A 25,859-nucleotide genomic window follows, 5' to 3' on the forward strand; every position below is an offset into this window, starting at 1 on the left:
ATGGTGACCTAAGGTGTGGTAGGAGAAGAGGAGGTTCTATATCAGATAAGGGAGTCAGAGTCACAACGATAACTGACCAATCTTTTGACCTGTGGCCTAATCACACACAGCCACTAGTGATATGGAGATAATAATTCCTATAGATTAGGATTGTTTTGAGAATTAAGTAAGGTTCTAGAAGGCACTGAATACAATTCCTGGCACAAAAGAGATGCCAACTCAATATTAGTGATTTTCTCCCCCTTACTCTCCCCTTCAGACTCAGCATCTCTAATTTCACACATTGTTCCCCCCACAACTTTGTGTTCTGGTCTGTTTATCCAACTCCATTTTATCAGTATTACTCTTTCCCCCAGAGGGAGGAAGGGCAGAGAGAGGGGGACAGAGGATCTGAAGCAGACTCTGTGCTGACAGCAGTGAACCTGATGTGGGGCTCAAACTCATGGACTGTGAGATCATGACTTGAGCCGAAGCCAGACTCTCAACTGGCTGAGCCACCCAGGCACCCCTTATCAGTATTACCCTTAAAAATTTGACTAAGATGCCCCAAATGTGAGCTGATCAGACCACAGAACAGTGGGAATAATTCTTGGTGTGATCTTGAAACTATATTTCCATTGTTGCAGTACAACCTAGCTATGTCATGCTTTGGCAAATTTTAAACCTGTGATTAAGTAAAATCTTCAGATCTTTTTAGAGCAAGCCACCTCCAGGTCACATGTCCATTTCATACTTGAAACTAAATGTAAATGCTTACACTTTATCTCTGTTGAATTTCAACTAATTTTTTTTTAATGTTTATTTTTGAGAGAGAGACAGAGCAGAGCGGGGGAGGAACAGAGAGAGAGGGAGACACAGAATCCGAAGCAGGCTCCAGGCTCTGAGCTGTCAGCACAGAGCGTGACACGGGGCTTGAACCCACGAACTGTGAGTTCATGACCTGAGCCGAAGTCAGATGCTCAACCGATTGAGCCACTCAGATGCCCCAAATTTCAACTAATTTATCTAAGACCAGAATCTTACTTTACCAAAACCACTTCCAGCCTTGGTTTTAATAATCGTTCAAAAAGGTATGGGGGAACAATGGGGGAGGGACACTAAAATAACTTCAGAACATTCTCTTTACTCTTATTTAATGATTGTAAAATAAATACCTCCCACAGTGATCTGGAATGCAGGGCAGCACTTGTGTCCATATGAAGGGGAAAAAAATAAATTTTGCACTTTTCTTCTCCCAGTCATAGCCACATGAGTAATTACACTGCAACAAACTGAATAACAGAAATACATTTTTTGGAGATCACCTTAAGAAAAATTAAAAGAAAAAAGATGACATTCCTTTAATTTCTCAAACAGAGTTATTTGTTTTAATTAAACATTGCATTGGTGTACCGGCAGCACTGTTTCCAAATTTTGATTAGCAAGTAATATTCCTACTATAAAAATCTAAGAAATTTAAGTTTCTCAGATTCTGTGCAAATGAACTTATATTTCTTTGACAACATGTTACACAAACAAACTGATCTAAATTTCAAGTCTTTTATTGAGATTCTTGCATAACTTCCCCATATAGGAGCTATATGTGATGTTTCTCCTTATCAGACCTGTATGGGAAATATTCTTGGAAGCCTTCCAATTTCCCTTATCAGTGTAAATCCTACATATATCAAACATACTTTTAAAGGGAGGCATATTGAGGGGCACCTAGACGGCTCAGTGGGTTAAGTGTCCAACTTCCGCTCAGGTCATGATCTCCCAGTTCATGAGTTTGAACCCCCCACGGGGCTCTGCACTGATAGCTCAGAGCCTGCTTGGGATTCTTTCCCTCTCCCTATTTCTCTGCTCCTCCCCCACTCACATGTGCACAAGTAAACCAGCTCTCTCTCTCTCCAAAATAAACATTAAAAAAAAACAAATAAAAATAAAGGAAGGGATAGTGAGTGATAAAGACAAACTTCTTCAACAGAAAATTTCTGTGAAAGTGAAACAATTTTAATGGAATAAAGAAGAGTATTTAAATCTCTGCCCACACTCGGGGGAAAGAAAATGAGACTAACATCTAAACCAAAAGTTTTTGGGATTCATTTAGTCTGGGACCAATTTTTCTTTTCCATTAAAGTCTATCTGGGATATTTAATATGTACCTTAAAATATTTACAAACAAAGTCTAATCTGGGATCCAAACAAAGACAATGGTCCATTGGATAAATTTTGGGGATTTCAGTGTCAATAAAGTTAGAAGAGAGGGAAGCTGAATGGTAAGGTTAGGGAGTAAAATCATTAAAAAAATTTTTTTTTCCAATGTTTATTTTTGAGAGACAGAGAGAGCATGAGTGGGGGAGGGGCAGAGAGAGAGAGGGGGAGACACAGAATCTGAAGCAGGCTCCAGGCTCTGAGCAGTCAGCAGAGCCTGATGTGGGGCTTGAACTCACAGACCGCGAGACCATGACCTGAGTCGAACTCGGATGCCTAACCAACTGAGCCACTCAGGCGCCCCAGGAGCGAAATCACTTTCTATTATGTTTATAAAACTCAGAAAATAGTTTTTCCCCATCTATAGCCGGGGATTCAATTACTTAGTGTAAATAGGAAAAGATATCTAAGATAACCAAGACTAAAAAATGCCACAATTTTTCTTAGTTCATTTGAATGCTTTCAGGCATATCTATTCCCCAGACGTAGAAAACAGACCATGTGAATATAATTAAGCTTTCTCTCTATAAGTCAAGATTGTTAACACCATTTTATATTGTATCATAAATGAAGTCTCGATGGAGGCCATTAGACTGAAAGTGAATTTATGTTCTAAAATTTCTTTCATAAATCCTTTATATTTGCTGCTATGCTTTAGAGCACATATCTTTAAGGCCTTTCGGGAAAGGCCTTTATTAGGTTGAACCATGAAATTGCCAATATTTTAATCATTTTTAACTTATTAAGCATCTATTTCTCCTGGCTTAACCTGACATAATCAAGGATCAAGTCAAAAACTGAAGAGGTCTTTTGCCAACTGTCTTTCTCAGCACCCTGTGACGTCTGCAGAACTCTTGCCATACTCAATATGATGAAATGTGGACAATGGTGAGCTGCCTTTTCCCATCCCCACACACAGCTGAGCAATTTCTTATTTCCTTCATCCACCGTTGACCGGAGCTCATGGTCTTCTTTTCCATTGCCACTGTCTCTAGAAAATAGAGTCACCTCTGTAAGAGAATGCCATCCTGCCCCGATGGCTTCTCTGGCAATATAACTTTTTGATCCCTTATTTCTGGTCCGCTGTCATCAATTGCTTTGTATTGAATTAACTTTTTAGTGCATTTGTATTGCTATTGCTTTATAACTTTTAGTGCACTATGAGGAAAAACACTTGGGATTTTGAATCACTAAGTTTTAGCGTAAGGAGAAATCTTAGCAATTACTTAGCCTAACTGTCCTATAATGAATATTGCTGGTTGCTGGTTCCTTCTGTCAGCCCAGTTTTCACCTGGGTCTTCCACTCTCCCTGATGCTACCAGTGTGTTTTGGCAATGGGTTGACTAGCAGTGGGGATGATCTCATTGGTTCAGAATCTCAGCCTAAGCCAATCTCTCCAGCTAAGTCCCTGCTATTAGGATGAGTGTTATGGGTTGAATTGTGTTCCCCCCCACCCCAGCCCCACCAGATTTACATGTTGAAGTACTAATCCTTGGTACTTCAGAATGTAACTGTATTTGGAGATAGGTCTTTTAAAGATGTAATTAAGTTAAAAGCAGGTCATTAAGGTGGGCCCTAATCCAATATGACTGGTATCTTTATAAGAGAAAATTTGAACACAGACATGTCCAGAGGAAAGACAAGTTGAAGATACAGGGAGAAGAGAGCTATCTACAAGCCAAGAGGAGAGGCCTTAGGAGAAACCAACACTGCTGGCCCCTTGATCTCAGAAATCTTACCTCCAGAACTGTTCGAAAATACATTTCTGTTATTTAAGCCACCCAGTCTGTGGATTTTGTTATGGTGGCCCCCGAAAACTAGTACAATGAATTAGGCTTTGGAGTGGGACCCTACTTGAGACAACAAGGAGGGAAGTTTTTGGAAACCGTTAGGAAAAGAATATTCCTCTTTGTAAGGAGACCACTAGAAGTGACACTCTCCTCCATGTGGTGAGGTGGAGATGTGAAGCTGGTGAGTTCTGCAGCCAAGTTTGCCATCAAGAGGGATGCCACCCTGAGAATGAGCCAATACTCAGTGAGGCACATAGCCAGGCAAATTGTGAAAATGGGGAGTTACTCAATTCAGCCAACCTCAAAGCCTGCTCAATCTCTGAACTTCCAATTACGTGAGGTAAGGACTCTTCTCCGTTGTTTAAGCAAGCTGAAACCAACTTTTCTGTTAATCTCTGAACTTCCAATTACGTGAGGTAAGAACTCTTCTCCATTGTTTAAGCAAGCTAAAACCAAGGTTTCTGTTATAGTCTCTGTCGTATTTAATGAGTTACCTACCTCTTTCTTTTACAGAGAGGGCCTGAGTCGTCCTCAAATTTAAGTGACCTGTCTAATGTATCAGGACACAGCAAGAAACTTCTTGTTTCAAGTTACTTAATCTATCCTTACTGCAGCCAGGTTAAAGATTGAGGTTACATACCTAAATGGAAGGAACATTAAGAAGAGTACGGGTAAAGGGTTTCATGAACAGGATGAAGATACTATTCACTCTTTTGTGGTCAATTCGGGAATGCAAAAGATAGAATTGGAAATATCGGAAAAGAAGAAAAATCATCTGAAAACTAGCTTTTTGGGTCTGCAAGTCAACTCTTATGCCCTTCCCTCCGGCCTTATAGTTAATGTCTTTAGTGGGGACTGTGTCTTCCCAACATTTAGTCCCTCTCTTTCTTTTATTACCTTCCTGCTCATGGGTCTCAAGATTCCTGTGCTGCTCCAAATATTCTTCCACCTGGGAGTAGCCCACTTGCACCTCTGCCTAGTTTTGAACGCCTGAACTCCTATGTTTATGCTCTTTCCCATGCTCTGAAAAGCATAATTACATTTTCAAAGTGGCTTCCATGTTTTTTAAGTGGTTAAGGAGCACGTTTTATGAGAATGTAGACCGTGGTGATCCCATATACAGAAGAATCATACTAACTATTTGAGGAAGTGGGAATTTTACCATATTTGGCTGCTTTGAACTTCTCGACAGCTTCAAACCATTCTATCTCATTTACGTTAACATTTTTGTTCCAGAATGTAGAAAGTGTCACACTGAGATATTCTCATTCTATACATTCTAGGCCACGATTTTGCAAATGAACTCTCTCTTTTAAATCTTGGCAAGCTAAATTATGAATAGGGATTATCGCCAAATTTAAATTTTATCAGGGGCACCTCAGTGGCTGAGTCAGTTTTGCATCCAACTCTTGATTTCAGCTCAGGTCACAAACTTACAGTTTGTGAGTTTGAGCACCACATTGAGCTCTGCACTGACAGCGTGGGGCCTGCTTGGGATTCTCTCTCTGCCCCTCCCTCACTCGCGTGCGCACTCTCTCTCAAAATGAATAAATAATTTTAAAAAATTAGGGACGGCTCAGTTGGTTAAACGTCTGACTTCAGCTCAGGTCATGATTTCACGGTTTGTGAGTTCAAGTCCTGCATCAGGCTCTGTGCTGACAGCTCGGAGCCTGGAGCCTGCTTCGGATTCTGTGTCTCCCTCTCTCTCTGACACTTCCCTGCTCACACTCTGTCTCTCTCTCTCTCTCTCACTCTCTCTCTCTCAAAAACAAAAATTAAATTAAAAAAAATTAATTTGATCTTTTAAAAACACATGTTGTATGTAAGTATAATGAGAGCAGGAAAATCTCCTTAGAGCTTAGAATTGTGGCATATAGTGCATGACAATTAAATATACATCAAACAAATATTTGAATGAATAATGTTTTTGTTTAGTTTTTTTTATTCCCTTTACCTGAATGAATGACTTCTGATACAATTTTGTGATGTATTTGTGCATCGCAGGTTGATAAATAACTTTATGTAAAAAGATTACCTCTCAGGTCAGTTTAATATCAAATTTCCAAAATTTCAAGTCAACATATATATAACAGGAAAAGATAGGCTGTATAATGAAGTTGGTGGGTTCCACATGGGATGTTATTAGTTGAACATGACCGTTAGAGACAGCGTTGGACAGATATCACGCAATGACATGCATTTTTTAACACCATTATGCAAGGAACCCAGAGATGTTATATTTTTCTCCCAGGAGTGGGATGGGCGATAAGAGTTACAGTTCTTCTAAATTGCTACACTGTCTTCTTTCACATGGTGACATCACTTTCTTGTCACCCTTCTGTATGCTTTGGCTCAAATCAATAAAACCATTCTGGGTTTTTACAGTCGGCAAGGACAGCGTATCATACCCCTGTCTTCCAAAGGTTTCCCGATTTGCTATACGGCCACACTATTAAGTATTTAAGCACAACAGGCGTTGAGAGGCCTGTACAATTCTGTGCTAGAAAAAAATCCAAGAACTTTAGTTTGTCTTTTAATAAATTAGGTCGCGTCGTTGTATTCTCATGGTTAGTTCTTTTCTGTTGTTGTTCTTATTTTAATGATTTCAAAATTTAAATTGTTTGGGGTTTAAGTTGCTTGTTATCTTAAAGTACAATTGGCATTACACCTAGATGTATGTCCTACCCCTCATCATAGTCAGGAACTTGATATGGGGAAAGTGTCATGTTATTAGTGTCAATCTACTTGGCCCTTCATATTTTTCTAGAAACTATAGTCTAGAAACTGGATGTGAATATTCTAGAAACTGCAGTCTAGATTTTCTGCATTTGTGATTGAAAATCCTAACTATTCAGAATATCAACCTTTGAAGTTAGCCAAAAATAGTCACTGATGCATTGGTTTATTTTGTATTTTAATATACTTTATGTCCTCTTTCTTCATGCCAGAAACAAACAAAAAATTTCCTTAAGAAACTATTGACTACTTGATCAAAGAATGAAAAGAAAAATCCATTTAAGTTTCATTTAGCAACGTCCATGCTTCACTGCCCTTAGCTCAGCTTTCTTTTCTTAATTTTGTGTATCCGGTTCTCCTTCTGCACAGATATTTGAAGACAACACTGATTAAAAAGAATATCCTATTTTTGTTTGTTTCAAAGTTTATTTATTTATTTGGGGGGGGGCGGGGAAGGGTCAGGGAGAGAGGGAGACAGAGAACCCCTAGCAGGCCCCGCACTGCCACCACGGAGTCCAACACAGGGCTCAATCTCACAAACCATGAGATTATGAGCTGAGCTGAAACCAAGAGTCAGACGCTTAACCAACTAAGCCACTCAGGTGCCACAGAATGTCCTGTTTTTTGAGTGTAGCTAGTAAGAATTAAAACGTTGGTCAGTTGGCAATCAGATATGGTTTTTCTTTCTTTCATGCCCAGTGTTGACATAACAAGGTGAATTTAATCCTCTAGCCAAGTTAAAAAAAAATTTTTTTTAGCGTTTATTTATTTTTGAGACAGAGAGAGAGAGACAGAGCATGAACGGAGGAGGGGCAGAGAGAGAGGGAGACACAGAATCAGAAGCAGGCTCCAGGCTCTGAGCCATCAGCCCAGAGCCGGACGCAGGGCTCGGGCTCACGGACCGCGAGATCGTGACCTGAGCTGAAGTCGGACGTTTAACCGACTGAGCCACCCAGGCACCCCTCCCCTAACCAAGTTTTACTAACACAACTCTGGGTGGAGAAAGCTCTTTCTGATCTCTGCTCTTCTAAGAGCTAGAGTTACTGAATAATTTCCATATTAAATTTCATGGTGAGCAAGTTATATTTAGTTTCAGGCTATCGAGAAGACTTTGACAAAGTACTTTGTAGTTCCGTTTGTTTCCCTAGGGCAATGGTTTTCTGCTCAAGCCACCATTATCATTTCCAATCACTGAGCTCTGAGAAGTTGAATGAAATGGGAGTAGTATCAATAGCATTGTGGCACCCAACAAGAAGCCATTAGAAATCCCTGAAAGTGCACATAAACTTTCTTACAGAGGCTAGGAAATAACACGTCAAGTGAAAGTACCATCCAAGATCATTAAAAAAAAAAAAAACAACAAAAATCAACAAACAACAACAACAAAGTAGCAATAACAAACAAAAACAATCCTTCATTTGTAGGCTGCAGATTTGAGATCCCGTGCACATGCCAGAAGCGGCCAGCCAGGTCTTGTGACTCACAGACACACAATGCTTCCATTGGGAGCACAGACAGGTGGATACAGATTTGATCTGTTCACCAGCTTTGTTCTTAAATATATCAGCCACTGGTTGGTGGAAGACGATGCCATTTGAATCTTTCAACAAGTGCTTATAGATTCAAAGTAACTTTGAAAAAGGAAAGAAAATGAACTTCCAAATCAAGTAAGTTATGTGACAGCAGGCTCAGCATGACAGATTCACTTTTAGGGGTGATCTAGGTAAGATCTAGGTTAGTTTTCACCGTCTTTGTGCCTCAAAGTCACACTGGTGCTAGGGCTCCATCCCTAGAGATTGTGAGTTGTTGACCCTGCAATTCCATTTCTAGAAAGGTGGGGGGGGGGGGCAGAAGATATATATATATATATGTATATATATATAATATATATGTATATATATATATATTATATATATATACATATATATTATATATATATAATATATACAATATATATGTTTATATACAATATATATTATATATATACATATATATTATATATATAATATATATAAACATATATATTATATATATATAATATATGTCTTTTAATTAATTTGAAAAGCATTTGTCATTAATGTGGCCTTTCCTAGCCACTCCCCACTTGCTGGTGGTAACGGTTTTTCTAGGTAGTCAGAATATCAACATCAAAACAGAAATCTATGTGTAGGTTTAAATGTATGGGACTGGCATTGTAAACTTTTATGATACAAATGGATTTGAAAATTTGGAAGTCTGGTCTGTCGGCATACAAGTGAGGAACTTCTATAACCTCTCAGAGTCTCAGATTCTTCAACTGTAAAATGGGTACTTTAATACTGTACTTGTTTTTTGAGGTTGAGTGGAAATTAAATATGATCCATATAAAGTAGATGTTGTGTAGCAGGTGTTCAATCGATGGTTTGTAGCTACCATCCACCCTAACCAACCCCCATTCCCACCCCAACATTAAGAGACAGTTTACAGATTATTGCATTCATTTATTTATATCATCTTTTCATGCAAATATGTGGCTTTTTCATTTACAAATGTACAAAATATATGAACATTTCCCTAACAGAGTATCCCAGTCTGACCCAAAAGCAAACAAGAGTCAGTATACAGGATTTTTTTCGAGCTAGCGAATGTTCTCTGATCCTTTTCTGCCAGCCTTTCCTCATTGCCCACCATTTGTATACCTTTATTTTTATTTTTTTTAATTTTTTCTAAGTTTTTTTTTTTATTTTTGAGAGAGAAAGAGAAAGAGTGTGAGTGGGGGAGGGGCAGAGAGCAAGGGAGACACAGAATCCTAAGCAAGTGCTAGGTTCTGAGCTGTCAACAAAGAGCCTGACTCAAGGCTTGATCTCACGAGCCATGAGATCATGACCTGAGTGGAGGTCAGATGCATAACCAACTGAGCTACGCAAGTGACGCCCCCCCTTCTTTTTTTTTATGTTAATTTATTTTGAGAAAGAGAGAGCACGCTTGAGGGAGGGTCTGAGAGAAAGGGAGAGAGAGAATTTTAAACAGGTTCGGCACTGAGTACGAAGCTCGCCACGGAACTTGATCCCAGGACCGTGAGATCATGACCTGAGTGGAAATCAAGACTCAGATGCTCAGCCAACTGAGACGTCCAGGCGCCTCTGTGTACCTATCTTTCTTTACTGACTTTTGTTTCTATATAACCACAGCTTCCACAGCTTCATAAAACTCAAATAATGTTTCAGTGTGTGGTGTGTTTTTTGATAGGAGACAGATGGATTTGGGGTCAGCATGAGTCTTGGTTGTTGCTGAAGGTGATGGTGTTTCATGCCTACCAGGTAGATATAGAGTCCAGGGACCAAAATAAACTAGGAAACAGATTGATTGTACTAATATAATAAGTAGCTTGTGTTTGGGGCTGCGTGTTTTTTTCTGTATACTTTATCTCATTGAATAAGGTTAATGCTGTTATTTAGCATTCCCCTGCCAGCTCTGGAGAGGGCCTCAGAGTCCCTTATGGCTGAACCAGCAGCAGCATCACCTAAAAACTTGTTATAAATCCAGAAACCTCCCCTGCCCCCTTCCCAAATGCTGAATCAGAACCTGCATTTCAGTAACTCCCCTGCATGATGTAACGGTACAGTACAGTTCGAGAAGCTCTGACCTAAGGAACATTTACGTCTTTCACTCACCAGATGCCTAGACTGTTTTGAGATGTCTTTTAATTTAACTGAGACTTAGTTCAAGACTCATAACCTGCAGAGTAAGTTTACTACCTCTGCTCGGTGGTGTACAATGTTAGTGATCTTTTACTGACTTTGGACGCACTAGGTTTACTGAAATGAGAGTCGACAAAGGCATTGTGTTTTTCTTAGCCACACTTGTGTCAAGATACTCAGAAGGTTTTGCTGTTCTTTGAACCTCTCAGTCACGTGAAAAATTATGAAAGGTTTCCCAACCAGTAATACAAGAGAAGAGATCAGGTTGTTAAGGGCAGTGACAGGATCTACTTTTGCTTCTATTTCCTAAAAAGTTTACAGGATTTTGGTTAATGGTGTTGAAATGCATTTGTTCATTACTCTGTCTACTTGTTTTATCACTCAGGTGGGACCTGCTACTCACTATGAAGTTTTTGGTCAATACATAGCGTTACATCACTCTGTTATTCATGAGTATATTGTTATACTCATATTGGATTGTTAGTTAATAACTCACAAAACAAAAGAAATACTAATGGTAAAATACAAGATTATCAATGAGGACCATAAGCATGACAGTAATTCTCCAAGTCTCAGATTGCTCCTCTCCAGATCCAACAGAAACACTCAATAATCAAATTCTTAGAGGCGCCTGGGTGGCTCAGTCGGTTGGGCGTCCGACTTCAGCTCAGGTCACGATCTCGTGGTCCGTGAGTTTGAGCCCCGAGTTGGTCTCTGGGCTGATGGCTCAGAGCCTGGAGCCTGCTTCGGATTCTGTGTCTCCCTCTCTCTCTGCCCCTCCCCTGTTCATGCTTTGTCTCTCTCAGTCTCAAAAATAAATAAACGTTAAAAAAAATTTTAAAAAAATTCTTAAACAGTACATCCACATGTATTGATTTCTTTAAAAAAAAAAATCAAACTTAAATACAAAACTGTTGCAAGGATTATTGCCACCAAGACTTTTCAATTATTGGACATGACTACTCCCACATGTGTCATTTGCAGGAAGGTGCTTGCAACCCCTCTTACCTCATCATTAGTAAACAAAACTCAAAAGAAAAGAGAGCAGTTGATTTGCTCTTAAGTGGAAAATGCAAAAATTCAAAACACCAATTTATGAGAGCATTTATCAATTTTTGGTGCCCTAACAGTTAAATTTTTCTCCAAAGTAAATATAATATGCCCTTTAAAATGTATTTGTTGGTAAGTAAATATTCCTTATAAAATTAAAGTGATCTAATAATGATCCAATTATCTAATAACCATTTAATTAATTTAATTATTAGATAATTAGATAATTCCTATTTGTTAAGTAGGTAAAGACTGGATATCTTTACATATGATGATTCTTATTAAGGAATATAGGCCATATGCGCTCGCCTTGCTCAGCTCTTCTATCAGAAACTAGGTTTTTGTTTGTTTGTTTGTTTTTTTAAACTGTTGCTCAAGCCCCCACTCTCCTCCCTTGTTTTCACTTACTCTGCGTGAACCCTTCCAGAGACTCCTCCCCTTCTCCCCCTGCCGGCCCAGGAATGGCAGAGAACGATGTGGACAATGAGCTCTTGGACTATGAAGATGAGGTGGAGACAGCAGCAGGGGGAGACGGGGCTGAGGCCCCTGCCAAGAAGGATGCCAAGGGCTCCTATGTCTCCATCCACAGCTCTGGCTTTCGTGACTTCCTACTGAAGCCAGAGTTGCTCTGGGCCATTGTTGACTGTGGCTTTGAGCATCCATCAGAAGTCCAGCATGACTGCATCCCTCAGGCCATTTTGGGAATGGACGTTCTATGCCAGGCCAAGTCAGGCATGGGAAAGACAGCAGTGTTTGTGATGGACACACTGCAACAGCTACTGGACAGGTGTCCAGTACTGGACAGGTGTCTGTGCTGGTGATGTGTCACACTCGGGAGTTGGCTCTTCAGATCAGTAAGGAGTACGAGCGCTTCTCTAAATACATGCCCAATGTCAAGGTCACGGTGTTTTTTGGTGGTCTATCAAGAAGGACGAAGAGGTGCTGAAGAAGAACTGCTTGCATATCATCGTGGGGACCCCTGGCCGCATCCTAGCCCTGGCTCGAAATAAGAGCCTTAATCTCAAACACATTAAACACTTTATCTTGGATGAATGTGATAAGATGCTTGAACAGCTCGACATGTGTCGGGATGTCCAGGAAATTTTTCGCATGACCACCCATGAGAAGCAGGTCATGATGTTCAGTGCTACCTTGAGCAAAGAGATCCGTCCATTCTGCCGCAAGTTCATGCAAGACCCAGTGGAGATCTTCGTGGATGATGAGACGAAGCTGGCGCTGCATGGGTTGCAGCAGTACTACGTGAAACTGAAGGACAACGAGAAGAACCGGAAGCTCTTTGACCTTCTCGATGTCCTTGAGTTCAATCAGGTGGTGATCTTTGTGAAGTGTTGCATTGCCCTGGCCCAGCTTCTAGTGGAGCAGAACTTCCCAGCCATTGCCATCCACCGAGGGATGCCCCAGGAGGAGAGGCTTTCTCGGTATCAGCAGTTTAAAGATTTTCAACGACGAATTCTTGTGGCCACCAACCTATTTGGCCGAGGCACGGACATTGAACGGGTGAACATTGCCTTCAACTCTGACATGCCTGAGGATTCTGACACCTACCTGCATCAGGTGGCCCGAGCAGGCCGGTTTGGCACCAAGGGCTTGGCCATCATGTTTGTGTCAGATGAAAACGACGCCAAGATCCTCAATGACGTGCAGGATCGCTTTGAAGTCAATATTAGTGAGCTGCCAGATGAGACAGACATTTCCTCCTGCATTGAACAGACACGGTAGAGGACTCACCCATAGTTTTGGAGTGTGACCATCTGTCCCTCTTCAGGAGATGACAGCAGGCATGGGGGTGAAGGAGACACTACTGCCACCTGCCCTAGCAACACCCACACCCCACCCCATGACTTGCCCCTTTTGCATCACCACCACTCCTAAACTCCTATTTCCTGAATAGTCTGAATTTTTTTTAACAAAACTAAAAAAAAAAAAAAAACCCAAAAACCCACCAGGAATATATACAATGAAATGAATTTCCTAATACAATATTAAATACTATGTATGCTAACCTAAAATAAAATATTTTAAATTTAAAACCTCTTCTTTAGGATTTGACTTTTGTTTCTTAAAAAGTCTGTAGTGGGGCGCCTGGGTGGCTCAGTCGGTTGAGCGTCCGACTTCGGCTCAGGTCACGATCTCGCGGTCCGTGAGTTCGAGCCCCGCGTCGGGCCCTGGGCTGATGGCTCAGAGCCTGGAGCCTGCTTCTGATTCTGTGTCTCCCTCTCTCTCTGCCCCTCCCCCGTTCGTGCTTTGTCTCTCTCTGTCTCAAAAATAAATAAACGTTAAAAAAAAAATTAAAAAAAAAAAAAAAGTCTGTAGTGCTGTGGTTATGGAACCCAGATTCACTTTTTTATTACTTTGTTTATCACTCATCTGAGACCCGCAACCCATTATAACATTTTGTATTATATCATAGAAAAAGGTGAGATTATTTTTATTTTTAGTGAGCTCTGTGCCCAATGTGGGGCTTGAACTAACAACCCCAAGATCAAGAGTCTCATGTTTCACTGACTGAGCCATCAGGCGCCCAAGGGTGAGATTATTTTTAAATTCATATGAAAGTTTAGGTAACCAGATGTGAAAAGAGTTTGAGGTCCAAAAACATTGAATAAACTGAAGTAAGTGGAATTTGCGAGGGTGTCTTCGATCTCCTTTCAAATTCTCTTCTCAGATATCCTGGGCCTTCCTGCAGTCTCCACTCTACTCCCTGTGAAAATCTGCCATCCCGGAATTTGCTGATAAATTCACACGCAGGTAAGACCAACGCATTTAGTGCTACTTGATGTTAGCTTGTTTTAAATAGAAGGAAAATCTCAGATACTATTAGAACCCAAAGTATTGAGAATGAACTGCGCATGCATTTTGGTAGGTTGGGAAAACTTGGTGTTACCTTTGAAACCACCTGCCTGCTTCATTTACTCGTAAGTCCTGTCTAGCTGTAAAATGTTTCTACTATTTAGAAGGTAATTAAGCATATCAGTAGTGTCAATGTCAGCAGGCTGCAGATCTCTCTTTGTCCTTGACTCTACTAGAGATTTTTACATTAGTGAAGAGCCATTTGTCAGATTTTCAGGTGGCATGAAACTGATAGAGTGAGTGGGGTGAATGGCAGTAAATTATAATCCGAAAGAAATCGATTGCCAAATAAGCTGAATTTCACTTTTAACTGGGACAGAATGAATCACGCTTGAAACCCCAAATCCTACTACACCACAGGAAAAGATGGGTACAGGGCAGTCACTGAAAGTGCTCATTGCTTCATTAGTAGAAGTAGAGGGTCTAGAATGATAGGCGGCAGAATTTACTAGTCAGGACATCTGATGCATTTAAAAAGTTTGTTGGAAAACCTCGAATGGAGACTATCAACCAGGAGGGGAAAGACATATAAAATAAATCAGCTGGCAAGGGTTGAAGGAACTGGTGATGTCAAGCTTGGAAAAGTGAAGACTCAGGAGTAAGAAGCTGTCTTCACATTTTTTAAAGTAATCTCTATGCCTGATGTGGCTCTCGAACTCACGACCCCACGATCAAGAGTCACGTGCTGCACCCTGAGCCAGGCAGGCGCTTCCCTCTTCACATCTTTCAAGGGATCAGTGAGAAAGGGTTAGACTTACTCTGTCAGGCCCTATGAGGGCAGAGTGAAACACACTAATGTAAATAACTCCATCATTCAGAGGTATCTGAAGAAAGGTTTCTTTGCCTCAAGGAGTAGCTAATTCCAGTTAGAGGTAGGCTTGAAGGATAGACTGAATTCTACTTGGCAAGCATAGCTTCAAGAGCCAGATTAATAGTTGGACTGAATGCCTTTTATGGCCTCTTTCAGCCATGAAACTCTGCCACATTTCTATTATAAAATTACAGGGACGAGAATCAAAGTAATCAGAAAATGCAGGTTTACATAGTATTTCTAAATCTTGGGTAAATTTCTTGATCACCTGCATAGTACTTTGACGTTTCTTTTCTATTAAATCCTTTTCTATTTCCAGAACACTCAAAGCGCATTTTTGCTTCATATTGGCAAGTACACACGCTTGATAATTCTTTGCGCTAGGATACTTCTTGGTGACAAACTTCTGCTTTTATAATGCAGATGAAAAAATTGTTATACTTTTTCCCTTCAAAATTTCTCATCCATCAATATATATGCTTTATAGTAATAATCTTTAAAAAAAATTGAAGGTTTATTTATTTTGAGAGAGAGAGAAAGAGCATGAAATAGAGGGGCAGAGAAAGGGAGAGAAAGAATCTCAAGCAGGCTCCGCGCTGTCAATGCAGAGGCTGATGCGGAGCTCGAACCCACAAACTGTGAGATCATGACCTGAGCTGAAATCAAGAGTCGGACGCTTAACTGACTGGGCAACCCAGGCGCCCCTGTAGTAATAATCTTTGATGTCAAAGGTTATTGGTTTTGTTGACATTGTGTTTGTAAAGAAACAGACCAACTTTTATCACATTATTTCTGAGTAAACAAAGTGCTGCTGTCAGGAAAATGATGACTTTTGTGTAATGGATTTAATGTGTGTCCCATTTAAGGCAGAGCCACCTTTCACAACTATGAATCCTGAGTCAAGAATGGTTACTTTGCAAACTTACAAAATGTTTACTGTGTGTCAGGCAGTGTCCTGAGGCTTAAAAAATATCAGTTCGTTTGATCGTCAGAAGGCTAAAAGATATGTACTATGGCCATGTATTATGTACATAATACATGTACTATGTATTATGGCCATGTTATTAAGGAGGCAATAGTGAGGTCAAGTAACTTGTCCAAGGTCACACAGGCAATAAGTATCCCAAGTGCCTAGTGAGGTGGCAGTAAGCCAGTCCTCATGGTCACATGGTCCCTAGCTTTTGTCTCTTCTAACCAAAAACAGGCCCAAAGCCCTCCTGAGGCACGCTTCAAAACTAACTTTATTTTTCCTCTATTTCATTAAAATTAACATTTCTGGTGCATGTATTTCAGCCAGTTAAGGAAAAACAGAAATCTGATTGAAATGAATGAAACTAAGGGGCATCAAACCGTGAAGAGATTAGATGCTGGCTTAACATAGTTGCCGCATGGGTGTTTACACTTTAAAGGAAAACGCTTGCTACTTTGCAGTAGTTTCAAAATTTAGGAGGGCCAACTTTTGGGGCGTAGCAGAGGAACGGAAATGCCAATAATCTAGCTCTGCTTTTCTGTATCAGGGTTGTCTATAAATTTTTGTTAGGAAAAATACAGGAGACGCCACTGCTTAAAATAATAATAAATAGAACCATTGCCCTAATGAACTTGCTGGTTCTTCAGCCCCTCCCTTACCTGCCGTCGGACACATTCCCTCCACCCCCTCCCCGATAAGGAAGCACTTAGGGGCTCGCAAAACAGGGCACAGCACCTCTGTGTTCAAAGAACTTCAGGAGGAGTTTCAGGAAGTAATTTTTTAAGTTTTTATTTAAATTCTAGTTAGTTTATTTAATTCCAGTTATACAGTGTTATATTAGTTTCAGGTGTACAATGTAGTGATTCAACTCTTCCATACCTCATCTAATGCTCATCACCGTAATCCCCATCGCCTATTTTTTTTAATGTTTATTTATTTATTTTGAGAGAGAGAGAGTGAGCAGGGGAGGGGCAGAGAGAAAGGGAGAGAGAGAATCCCAAGCAGCCTCCACACTGTCAGTGCAGAGCCTGACACGGGGCTCCATCTCACAAACTGAGCCAAAATCCAAGAGTCAGATGCTTAACCGATTGAGTCACCCATCCTGCCCCCGGTCACCTGTTAAACCCATCCCCCCCACCCCTCTCCCGTCTGGTAACCATCAGTTTGTTCTTTATGGTTAAGAGTCTACTTCTTGGTTTGCCTCTCTGTTTTTTTCCCTTTGTTTGTTTGTTTGGTGTTTTAAATTCCCACCAACGGTGCAAGAGAGTTCCCCTTTCTCCACATCCTTGCCAACACCTGTTGTTTCTTTTGCTGTTGATTTTAGCCATTCTGACAGGTGTGAGGTGATATCTCACTGTGGTTTTGATTTGTATTTCCCTGATGTTGAGCATCTTTTCATGTGTGTGTTGGCCAGCTGGGTGTCTTCTTTGGAAAACATGTCTATTCATGTCTTCTGCCCATTAACAGGATTATTCCTTTTTTGAGTGTTGAGTTTTATTTATGTATTTTTTTAAATGTTTATTAATTTTGAGATAGAGAGCACCAGTGGGGGAGGGGAAGAGAGAGAGGGGATAGAGGATCCAAAGCAGGCTTCATGCTGACTGTGGCAAGCCCAATGTGGGGCTCCAACTCACGAACTGTGAAATCATGACCTCAGCCAAAGTCAGATGCTCAACTGACTGAGCCACCCAGGCCCCCCTTGGCTGTTGAGTTTGATAAGCTCTTTATATATTTTGGATACTAATCCTTTATCAGATATGTTATTTGGCAACTATCTTCTCCCATTCCATAGGTTGCCTTTTAATTTTGTAGATTGTTTCCTTCGCTGTGCAGAAGCTTTTTATTTTGATGAGGTCCCAATATTTCCTTTGTGCTTTTGTTTGCCTTGCCTCTGGAGATCAGGAAGTAATTTTGAGCAGATGCTTTCAGCCTCTCAGCAATGTGAAATCACACTGCAGAGGTGAATATCTCGGTGACAGGATATTCTATTTGATACGTGGTGCCAACAGCCACGTTCCCCAGCATCCTGGCCTTAAAAATGATGGATAGAGCAGAACTTTTAGTACCAAGCAGAACAGGAAATTCACCAGCCACCTCTACGCTTCCACGGAAGCATTCCTCCTGCTCACCTTAGAAAAAATCTGAGTCATCTGGGGTCCTGGAAGCCTTGGCCCCAGGCAGGTGGCCCTTCTCCTGCTTCCTGTCGTTCTTGCTGTTAACTGGCTGAGATTGTATCTGAAAGTGTCTACAACTACTTTGGTGGAGTCAGATTTCTGGTCACGGGTCAGATCACTGCTTGAAGCAGTTTCTTCCTCCACACCCAGCGAATTCTCCAGGGAATCATGAGTGTACATGCAGGTTTCTACAGTCACATATTGTAATATTGAGAGCAGTGGAGAAATGTCTTTCTGGTTCTAGTCAATGATTAACTTTTGAAGGCAGCTTCTCTGCAGCTAGTGTGTGTGTGTGCGTGTGTGTGTGTGACATAGAAGACTCATTTTAAGCATTTCTACACAAAGTTACATACTGCTTTTCCTGATCAATTAATGACCCAATTCCAAAGGGTTATATGACTATCATTGAGTCAATAGTGATGTAAGTAAATTCCAGAGATCTGCTGTACAACACAATGCCTATAGTTAGCAATAAAGTATTGTGCACTTAAAATTTCATTGAAATGGTCAATTTCATGTTCCCATTAAAAAAAAAAAAGGTGAGGAGAACATAATGAAACTTTTGGAGGTGATAGATGTACTTATTACCTGGATTGTGGTGATGGTAACAAGAATGCATACATATGTTCAAACTAACTAAATGGTATACATTTATTAGGTACAGCTTTTTCTATACCACTCTTTCTCAATAAAGCTGGAAAAAGAATGAAGTCCCATTTTCTCAGAAATCTCTCAACTGGTGTAGAGGGGGATTCAGCGTACCTTCTCCCGGATGATGCACTGTGGTCAACAGCTGACTAGACAGCTTTCCACTTACTCCTCTAGCCCCTGGGAGTCCACAGACCAATTCAGTGACATATGCCCAAAGGAATCAACAACTTGATTACAGTTAGGGCTGTACGCCACATTTCCCAGAAAGAAAGCCTCAGGTTACCATTTCTACTCAATTCCTACTGATAGATTTCATTTGTTATTACTAACAGTGAGACTCATATCACTATATACATTGGAATCATGCTTTGAGCCTATGGTAAAGCAGATTTCATCAAGACCTTTATAATAAAGGTTTTACATGTGCTTGATGATTATTAAATGCATACGTCCAGCAGATTTGCCCTCTCTTAAATTTCAGTTCCTCATTTCAACTGAATGTTCAGACTCTGGTATTGGAAAGACCAGCTACCAACCCCAATGTTGCATAAATCAGCTTATTATCTTCCCCAGCCAAAATACCACTTCCTCTGGATTCCCCATTTTTCCCCCTATTTCGTTAAATAAAGCCTTTTTCTAGTCCCTCAGGCTCAGCATTATGTTTAATTGACTCCTCAAAATATTTTCATGATTTAATAGATTTCAGTTTTGTAAGACCATCCTACAGAAATGTTCCTTTTTTGGCATCCAGTCTTTAATCCTTGCAGGTGCCAACAGTGGGACTGTGGTTCCTGGCTATGCAGTTCAGTCCAAATGGTCAGCTTTACCCAAGTGACTGATAATTGAAAGTCAGTCTTTTGTGTATATGTTCGTTAGTCACACTAAGAAATGAGAAAGTAATAAATGAGAGCAAAATGGAGGGTAAAGAAAATATGTAACAGTAGAAATGATTTTTTTTTCCACAAGTGATGTCAAAATAATAAAAGTAATATAAAAGAAAATCCAATAATTATCAATTACTGCTGCACCTAACTATGTTCTTCCTCAACTAGATCAAATAGAAAACACAGTAATTTCAGCATATTAATCAATGTGTTTACCCTGGTCTGTGGACCAGCTGCTATATCAGAATCATTAGAGATCTTTTTATTTTAGTTTACTTGGTTTTGTTTTGCCCTTTACTATTTAAAAATTATTTAGCTATGGGTGCACCTGGGTGGCTCAGGTGGTTCAGCGTCTGACTCTTGATGTCAGCTCAGGTCACAATCTCATAGTTTGTGGGTTCCAGCCCCCAAACCGGCTCTGTGCTGGCAGTGCAGAACCTGCTTGGGATTCTCTCTCTCTGCCCCTCCCTCGCTCTCTCTCTCTCTCTCTCTCTCTCTCTCAAAACAAATAAACTTTAAAAAAATTATTTAGTTTTGAAAAACCAATACATGTCCCAAGTACCAATTTCAATAGTTACAAAGGACACACAGTGAAAAAACAGTGTCTCTCCCATCCCAGCCTCCAACCACTCCATCCACTGTACTGATGTCTTACATTTCCTTCCAGAAACATACCATGAGTGCTCCTAGCAGATATCTTGGTTAGTCTGCTCAATATCCATTCTTAACCTCTTGCTATTATGCCTTCCTGTGTTGCAGAAGCTGGAAAACTAAAAATAAATCGCCCAGACTCCATTATAATCAGAGTTCCTGATGTGATTTAGGTTCCTCTAGTCAGGTGCACTTGCATGACACTTGATTTTGAAACGGAGCTAAGTGAGGAGAGAGGGCAAGAGGCATCCATTTTGTTGGTGTGAATAATGGCAGAAGCCACCCAAGTCAGCAGGGTAGCACTGGATTTCCAATTTAGCAGAGGCAGCTTTCTGATTGTAGCGGAGGTGATGCTGCCTTTACAGACAACCGCCTTACCCACAGCCTCCAGATTCCATGTATATACACCTGACTATATCAGTATTGTCAGCTCTCTAGTAACCTAGTTTTGCACTGTTCTTTCGAAATGACTCCAGGAAGCTTAGCTGAAATCCAGTTAGTTATTTGACCACCAGTTCTGAGGTCATTGAAACAGATTCTTTTCTGCTTAAGCTAGCTAATCTCTGCAATTGAATCTTGGCCTATAAAATGTATATAAATGTTTATACTACAGTCGAGAGAATAATGGCTTTCCCAAATATTCATGTGCTAATCCTTGGAGCCTGTGAATATGCTACATTAAATAGCCGGGGGGGGGGGGGAAATTAAGATGGAATTAATGTGGCTAATCAACTGATTTTTAAATAGGGAGAGTATCCTAGGTTATTCAGGTGGACCCAGTGTAATTACAAGGATCCTTAAAAGTGGAGGAGAGGTGCAGAAGGAGTCAGTCAGAGGAAGATATGACTATTGAAAAATGATTGGAAAGATGCAAAGTTGCTGGCCTTGAGGACAGAGAAAGGAACTGCAAGTCAAGAAGTCCTAGGTGGCTTCTAGAAGCTGAAAAATGCAATGAATTGAGTATAAAAAATAAATATTGAGAAGGAGTTTGGAAAGAACATTAAATCCTTGTTGTGTTGTAATTGTTTGCAAGGTTTTAAATAACAATAGAAAAAAGAAAATAGAAATTATGTTTCCTCTAATTGCATTTTTTTTTTTTTGTAGAAGTATTGGGAATGTTGGCATTCACTGCATTAAATAAAATAAGGCTTATGAAGTATATTTAATTTCTAGTAATTTCTTTCCAATTAAATGATCTGTCAAGAAAAAAATTTCTTGTTTGGGAATTCTGTTCGTGGTGTAATGAGAAATGAAAGGCAGGATATCAATTGTACCATTTCAATATTTCATGGAGAAGAAAAACTTCAAAATCACACACAACATAATCCATATTATCTTCATTTACATAGTAAAGAGTTTCAAGAAAAAAAAAAAAAGAGAGAAGCAACCAATTTTCTCTTTAACCAAACAACAGAAAAAGATTTAGAAAGAAGTCTTTGATAATCAAAAGATATAATTATCTTTGATAATTTGTGAATCTATGGAGACGCTGCTTTAGTCAATTACCAAAGAATTGGCTTTTATGGATATATCATTTTCAAATTACTCATACAAACTCACCACAGAATAATTATGTATTTTGCCCATCATCAATCTGTTTCCAAGACAGATGCATTTCTTGTTCAACTGGAATCATAATTTTTATTAAAATAATTTTTTTTTAATTTATTTTAGAGAAAGAGGGAGAGACAGCAAATGTGAGCTGGGGAGAGGGGCAGAGGGAGAGAGAGAGAATCTTAATCAGGCTCTGTGCTTACTGCCTAGCCCAAAGCAGGGCTTGATCCCACAACCCCGGGATCATGACCTACGTGGAAACCAAGAGTCGATCGCTCAACCGACTGAGCCAACCAGGTGCCCCACAGAATAATAATTTTTAACAAAAAGGAAAAGTTCAGATTTGTTTGTTTATGCTATTATTTCAATTTATATGGCTATATGCAGCTTTGATCACGAGTTCTGATGAAGATTGATTTTTAATCGTTGCAATGTAGTCAAAATATGTGTCTGGCATATGTTTAATGCTCAGTCAGGCTTGGGAACTACATGTTTACTGAATATTTACATGTACCAGGTCCTGGCTAAACCAGCAGTAGAAAGACAAACATCTGCACAGAGTTATACATAACGATTTACTAACAACTATGTTCACTAACCTAGGGCTTGTTTTTTATATTGACTCACTTTTTCTTGCAGGGGCAAGGCCCTTCTGAAATTTTAAATGTTTAAAACAGATTATATTCTGAGGGTGAGTAATCAGGGTGAGAGGGAGTGTTTCTCACAATTTTATATTAAAACATTAAGCACAGGTATAGATAGATCAGAGTACAGAAACTGATCAAGTAGATACAGGATTAAGTATATGATAAAGGCTGCATTTCAAATCTGTAGGAGAAATCCGGATTACTGTTCTCAAACATTATGAATAGCTAGTCATTGAAGTGAAAACAAATCTTAATTCCAATATCACTCTATCCACCTTAAACCAAATCCAAATGTTTCAGCTTAAGTGAAAAAATGATATTATACTGACTAGAGCTTTTACGGTTTGTGAAAATTCAGCAAGCTGTACATTTATAACAGAAATAGTTCTGTGATTATATATTATTTATCAATAAACATTTTAAAACTGGGTTAAATGATAGATTATTTTTAAAATTTGCAGGAGAAAAGACCTTTCAACTGTAACATAAAACTCAAAAGGTCATTAGAAAGAAGTCGATAAGGTTAACTACATACAAGTTTAAACCTTCTGAATGGCATGACAACACTGTCAAAAGTAAACAAACAAACACATCAAGCTGGAAAAACATCTGTTTACACCCTTGTACAGACTCTGTCAAAGCAGGATCCAATCAGCAAAAGAGATCTCTAAATATCTGAAACATAGAGAATCTAATACAGGAATTGTTTTCATTGCTGATGAAGGAGGCGAAAAGCCAAAAAGAGGATGCACCTCAGAGGTTACCAAGAGGAAAATGGAAGATGTGGTCTCCCAGAGCCCAGAACCTAAGGTCAAGTAGCTGAAACCAAAACCATGCAGGCCTCTCTGGTGGAGACAGAAGCCAGAGGGACATACTGAATGCTGGATATACTATTTGACCAAGGAGATAGGGGTGGATTATCCCTTCTTCTGGACCCCTGTGTTAGTCTCTGCTGCTGTAACAAATCAACACAGATTATGTGGTTTAAAACAAGAAATATTTATTATTTTACAGTCTGGCATTCAGATGTCTGAAACAGGCCTCAGGAGGCTAAAAAGATGTCAGCAGGCTGCACTTCTTTCTGGAGGCTCTAGAGGAGTATCTGTTTCCTTGGTTTTTCCAGCTTCTGGAGGCTACCTGCCTTGGGTCAGGGCCTCTTCCTTCCTCTTCAAAGACAGCAATGACTGGTTAAGCCCTCCTACTGCCATCTTTCTGGTTCTTGAACTTCCAGCACCCTTTTCCATTTTTAAGGATCCTTGTGATCATATAGGCCCCACCTGGATAACCCAGGATGCTGTCTTTATTTTAAGGTCAGCTGATTTGCAAACATAATGCCATCTGCAACCCAATTCCCTCTTGCCATGTAACATAACATGCTCTTCTAGGGATTACAACCGAGGTGTCTTGGAGGGGCCATTATTCTGCCTTTCACACCTTCCAATCTTCCACCAGGGCCTCTCATTGTCCAAACTCAGCTAAAAGCCAAATGGGAGAGCAGTGTGCATGGGTCAGTGCCTCATATCTCTCTACCACCCCATACATACCAACGGGAAAAGGAGAAATGGATCTAAGAGCAAATAGATACCAGAAAAATTACTAATATTCCTGGGGGGGGGGGGGTAGAGTTCTTAGAAATCAATGAGAAAATGATTAATAACAAAAATAGAAAAATAAACCAAGGATATGGCTTTGTGAGTTGGCAATTTTTAGACAAAGAAATAAAAGTAGTCAATCTACAAAGATTCTCGGCCTCCTTGATATAAATTCAAACAATAGGGATCAATATTTCTCCTACCATGTGGACTAAATTTAAAAGATTTTAACACTCAGTTTTGGTGGCTGTATAAACTGTTGAAAATGAGTAATTGGTACAGCATTTTTAGGTGGCTTTTGATCTAGAAATTCCACCTCTATGAAAAGTTTCACACAAGTATGCAAAAGCATTATGTACAAAGATGTTCACTGAGGCGGTATTTATGGTACCAAAAAATAAAACAACCTGGAAATAATCCAGAAAACCATTAACATAAACTTGGTTATGGTCAGGAAAGAAATGGAATATACCATTTGAAGCAATGACTTGATAGGGAAATAAATACATTGGCATGGGACTCTGCCTATTGATGGAATGAAAAAGCACAATTGCCGAGCAATATGTGTAGCATAATTATAAGCCGTTTACATGTAGGAACATGAACAAAAATTCCAGTTAATACAAACCAGACTGTTATAGTGGTTGTTCTGAAATGTGGGAGTCTTAGGGACTTTCACCTTTCACTTTACACATTGTCGTATTGTTTGAATTTTGTACAGTATGTACTTTTTATTTAATCAGAAGAGGCGCATAAAAATGTGGATATGATTGCATATGAATTTAAGAATAGGCCAATTTAAAAATTTATATTGGATTATTTACTTTCAATTTATTCATCCTGTGTGCTGGTTAAAACATTCTCCTTTCAACATGAATGAATGGATGGATGAATGAGTGAATGAATGCATGAATGAATACGAGAGCTTCCCTCTCAGGCCTCTTACCGTCTGACATTTCTGTCAATAAATTTGTTTAGAGAGTTCCTCTTTCTCAGGGTCTTCCCCCCACAAAGGAAACCATCCCCATGTGCTTTCAATTCCGGTCTCTACAAAGTGTCTGCCATGAAGTTCCTTTCCCTTTTATTTTTATTTAAATAATATTCTAATAGACCCATCAAAAACTAACAGTCATTTGGGGAAGAGAGATCTGAATGTGGGCTTCCATTAGAAATGGGAATTCCTGGGGTGCCTGGGTGGCTCAGTCAGTGAAGCATCTGGCTTCAGCTCAGTTCATGATCTCACGCTAGGTGAGTTTGAACCCCGTATCAGGCTCTGTGCTGAGAGCTCAGAGCCTGGAGCCTGCTTGGGATTCTGTGTCTCCCTCTCCCTCTGCCCTTCTGCTCAAGCTTTGTCTCTCTCTCTTTCGAAAATAAACATTAAAAAAAAAAAAAAAAAAAAAGGAATTCCTACAAGGCTGTGTCTATTGGCATAATATCCTGTCCCTGGGTTTCGTCTTTTAACAAAACCCTGTTGCGTGGTGATCACATCTTGCTGCTTTCTAAATGTTTTATTTGTTTAATCGGATTCTGAAACATTGAGGCTGTCTCCAAATTCTGGGTTCTTGTTTCTAATCTCATTTGAGGTAAAACCGCACTCGGGTAGTG

At 39.8% G+C, this 25,859-nt stretch overlaps 1 pseudogene; it reads left to right on the forward strand.

Moving 5' to 3' along the window:
* The first annotated feature begins 11,747 nt into the window (after window positions 1-11,747).
* LOC132667159 (spliceosome RNA helicase DDX39B pseudogene) lies at window positions 11,748-13,274 on the forward strand (annotated as a pseudogene).
* The last annotated feature ends 12,585 nt before the right edge of the window (window positions 13,275-25,859 follow it).

This window comes from Panthera onca, chromosome B2 (assembly GCF_046562875.1).
Source record: "Panthera onca isolate mPanOnc1 chromosome B2, mPanOnc1 haplotype 2, whole genome shotgun sequence".
Classification (NCBI taxonomy): domain Eukaryota; kingdom Metazoa; phylum Chordata; class Mammalia; order Carnivora; family Felidae; genus Panthera; species Panthera onca.